At 33.6% G+C, this 4,960-nt stretch overlaps 1 pseudogene; it reads right to left on the reverse strand.

Moving 5' to 3' along the window:
- Window positions 1–2,887: 2,887 nt before the first annotated feature.
- On the reverse strand, window positions 2,888–3,478 carry LOC146915698 (secreted RxLR effector protein 161 pseudogene; annotated as a pseudogene).
- Window positions 3,479–4,960: the final 1,482 nt, after the last annotated feature.

The raw sequence follows: 4,960 nt of genomic DNA on the forward strand, positions 1-4,960 counted from the left end.
TGAACTATTTTATTATATTACATCTTTTGTGGTTGTATTGCTATATTCGATCTTGTTTGAGTTATAATTGACAATTTTAATATTGCCTTTAAGCTATAGTTACATTTCTAAAATAATTGGAAAATTCTAAAATTTTATAAGGACAATCTAAAAACGTTGCCTGTAAGCTATGGGGACGTTTTTAGGTTTTCTTAAAGATTCACATTTAAGGCAACATTTATTAATTGAAGCAACCTATGGGAACATTTAAAAACGTCCCCTCAGAATCCCCAAAAAATCGTCCCCTATTCCTAAGGCTTAGGCAACGTTTTGAAAAAGTGTGCTCAAAGATCATGAAAAAACGTCCCCACGACGCTAATATAGGAGACCCCTGGAAAACGTTCCCTATACCTTTTGGCAACGCTTTTCATAGTTCTGGCAACATTTTTCGATTGTTGTTATAAAGGATAAATGGTGTAGTTATCCCTTAATCCTTATCGATAACAGCTGCCTCATCTATAGAAAAGGATATGATGCAGTTGAAGTAAGAGGGTGTCGTGCTCTAGCATCGTCCAAATAGACTTTGAAATGTTCCCAAATATGGTGTTTGAGCTTTAAACCTGATTGACTATCAATACATGTTGAATCTGTACAGAGGCTTACCATTAGAATTATAGCTGACTTCAACTTCTTGTCAATTTTCGAAATCTTTGATGTTAGCTTCTCAAATTTTTCCTTAAAGAAGCCTATATTTTCTTCAATTTCCTTTTTCCTTTTTATATCTTACCTTCTTTCTTCATCAAGCTCTAAATACACTTGTCTAAGGACTACCTTCCTGACTGCAATGCTTCAACCTGATTGAGGACATGAACATAATGCTCGTATTGGTCCATTAAACCAACATAATCCCCTGATATGTCACTCAACTTAAGCGCTATCTGGTTATAATCTCTTGGTGAGAGGGAGGTATTGTGTTGGATGCTCCTAACCCAAAAAATAATGTTCGTAAAGTAGCTACGTCCTCTGTCTTGTTAGGAATTTCCCTTTGAAGTTCTGCATCTACGTCCACATCCTCTTGAGGGGCCATAAGAAATAGCTTATCCATGAACAAATAATGTTCCGCATCTACCTGGTTATAAAATATTTTTTCGTTTGAAACAGATAAACGACAACGGTCGTAGTGTTATTGGCGTCCACTAAAATTAGAGAACAAAACCTTTTATTTCCTTCAAATATGTAGCCATGAACAAATTTTCTAATGAAATGATTTAAACCAGACTCGTCTATTTATGATTTTGATCTTTAGTAACACGCATAAACTCATCCAATAAATTACAATATAAAAAAATTGTAGGCAGCAACCACAACATATGATCTAAATCCAATTAGACAGGAATAAATTACATTGAATCACACAAACAATTAAAGTTGACAATGTTTTAAACAAACGTACTACAAATAGTAGACAATAAACATTTCATGACATATTACATCAGCTCAAAATGCACCCATCCAAGAGTAGATAATACAATTTAATTATCAATATAAAAAAATTGGAAAGTTAATAGGAGGAATTCTCTAATAACTGCCCATTTTCAATGAAAATATTCATCGATAAATCACGACGAAAAGTCAACCAACGAATAACCCCATTAAAAAGGGTCCCGACCTTAGAATAATCAGAAGAGTTCATGTAAGGGAAGTGAGTACCCTCAATTTCTTTCCACCTATCATCTCTCAGCAAGAAAAACTCTAAATGTGATGAAAAATTATGGAAGTCTGTGTCACATGACATTACAACCACCAAATAATCATTTGTTGACAGTTCATACCCAAAAGCATATAGATAACATAAATAATTGACACCTAAATAGGAACTATTAGAAGTTAAAGGTATTTGTTTGTGAACTTTAGTGGATGGATTTCATAAGTAGATGTTTAAAGCATGATGCAAAAATATAAACCCTCTAAATGAACATTTAGTTTCAATAAAATAACAATATTGGGGATCACGACGAGGATCAGGACGTGGACGCGTAAATTTAAGGTTCAGTAAAGTAGAAGTATTATAATCTATAATTGATGCTTCAAAATCGATCAATAGAATTTCATGCTCAGGATTTGATATGAACAAAATTCTAGGACTATGTGAGGCAATAATTTCAAAATGTGAAATTGCAAAGTAGGTTTGAGAGATAAGAGAAAACCATAACTTACAAATACACTTGAAACGTAAAAGAGACATGATCGGTAACCTCAACAGAGTTAGGATGATCAAGTCATGAGACATATACTGTGAATTCTTCTCCATGAGACTTACGAATGTTGTTTGCCTGTCACAGTTTCTATCCAGTTGGATACCAACTTTATATTTTGTTGCTTATGCTAGCAATAATGAATTGGAATCATCATAGTGTTTTTAAATATATTTTTTTTTGTTAACATTTCATTAACTTTATATTTTGTTTTTAAATGTGTTTGAAGATTCATCACTGCAACATGCAATTCCCTCGAGTTCGTAACATGCAATAAAGTATTTCTGAAATACTTTAGTGAAATTCCATTCAACTAATCTGTTTATATACACTCTAGATATGAAATACAATATGGAAGTTACAAGCACATTAATCAACTTTCTGGTTCCTACATAAATGTGATTAACTATTGATCTTCTAGCTACATGAATTACTGTACATATTCCTAATATATTGTTTTATAATTCCAACACTCCCCCTCAAGATGGAGTATATAGATCAAATGCTCCAAGCTTGGAACAAATATTTTGAATTCGCGGTCCCCTTAAGGATTTTAAAGCTTGTAACAAATTCAGTGATCACTTCTTCAGAAAGAACTTTTTCATAGACAAAATAACAATCAATTTCAATATGCTTAGTTCTCTCGTGGAACTTCAATTCATTTTTTGAGCATCTTCGAACTTCAATTCCTGAAGAAGTTGTTTAATCCAAATGAGTTCATAAGTGGTTGTAGCCATAGCTCTATATTCAGCATCAGCACTAGAGCTTGCCACCACATTTTGATATTTACTCTTCCAAGAGATAAGATTTCCACCAACAGAAACACAATATCCTGAAGTGGAACACCTATCAATAAGCTAACCTGCCCAATCTGCATCATAATATCCAACCAGCGGAGTGTTTCCTTTGTCTTCATAGAGCAGTCCTTGTCCCGATGCTCTTTTAATGTACCTCAGAATTCGAGTCACTGCATCCCAGTGATCATTATGAGGAGACTGCATGAATTGACTTACTGCGCCAACCGCAAAGGAAATTTCTGGTATTGTTATGGTGAGATAGATGAGTTTTCCAACCAATCTTCGATATCTTTTAAGATCAGAGTAAGGCTCCCCTTGACCAGGAAGTAATTTTAGATTGGGATCCATGGGACTGTCAACTAGTCTACATCTACTAGAGGTTTCATTTTCATGATATGTTTCTTTTCCCTTTAAATGTATTCCATCATCTCCCAAAACCTTTACCATTGCCTTGTGAGACAAATAAAATCAAAAGTTATCTCATGAGGCATCAACCTTAGCCATGTGTGGGACAAATAAATTAAGGTCCTTAAACATATTTTTTCTTGTGTAGTAGGCCTCCTATTACCATTGCCATTTGCCAAGCTTGCGATATGGATTGGTGTATGTATATAGTGGAAAATCTGGTATGTCACATGCAAGACTTTAATTGGATTGTTCCAAGCTATGCCTATATCATAGTATTGTATTATAATCAATTATATTTATAATAGATTCTAAAATGTTTTGAAATTATCAAATCGTAACAGAATCAGTTAACAAATTTCATTAACCTGAACGGGCTATTCCAATTGTCATAGGTTACAGTAACTTCCTAATTCTTACACATAATGCACTCTCACTAGTAGCCTACTACACCAGCAATTAGAAACTTTCATTAATGGAAATCAACACATTAATATGCTGGAATACCGTTTTAAAATCTAAATCTACCTGTATTATGTGTTACATCAAGTAATTTAATTGGCATACAAAACTATGATCAACTTATGTCAAGAATACAAAACAAACGTATAATGATATTGTCTCTTCCAATAATTAGCTTAACCTTTCATTATTTTTTGAAAATTTGTTTTCTTTTTTTGATAGGATGATAAATTGTTTTCCTTGCCAGTGAAATTGACTTGATGATTTTGTTGCAGCAGTATTTTCTTTGCACAAATTTATGTTCATCTTAGCTCTTCCTTTTTTCTTTTTTGCAACAAGTGATGCAAATATATCCAATTACAAAACTTTTTTAACCATTTTATTGATGCGTAGTATTTGAGTGAAGCTGTCATCATGCTCCAGGCTTAGTCAGAAACCACATGTTTCATAAGCTCAAATAATGTAGAACTGCAAGCTAGTCAGTAGACTTCGGCAGCGTCAGTTTCAAAGGTGTGTTGGAATGTCTGCTGGCAGGTTGGTACAAATTGAATGTTGATTGTGCGCCCAAATAAGGGTGGAAGCTAGAGACTTTTGGCAGTGATTAGAGATGAAAACAGTAATGTTATGTCAGATAGTTGCTGTCAAAAACTGATTCAAAGTGAGTCGGACGAGGCAAAAGCTTTGGTGTTAATGGTTGGCTTACAATTTGAAAAGGAATTGTTTCTCTTAAACTTAATTGTGGAATCTGGTTTACTTAATACGATTAATGCCATTGCAGATCAATAGCAAAACCATTCTTATTTAGGTGTCACTTAATCGTGGAGTCTGGTTTTCATAGCTAATCACGTAGCACACTAATTAGCCAATTTTGCTACTTGCAATTATGATTTAGTTTGGATTGAGGAAACTCCTATTGGTATTTCTGTGCTCTAAGTTGATGCCAAAGCTTTGTTTAATGAATACTTTTATACATAAAGACAAAAAAAAAAACATTTGCATCTGGGCACACGAAAATTAAGACTGAAATTCATCCTACTTAAGGCATTTTTGAGTAGATAAATG

Source organism: Medicago sativa, chromosome 6 (genome assembly GCF_051527215.1).
Source record: "Medicago sativa cultivar Bolivia chromosome 6, Bolivia_mono, whole genome shotgun sequence".
Classification (NCBI taxonomy): domain Eukaryota; kingdom Viridiplantae; phylum Streptophyta; class Magnoliopsida; order Fabales; family Fabaceae; genus Medicago; species Medicago sativa.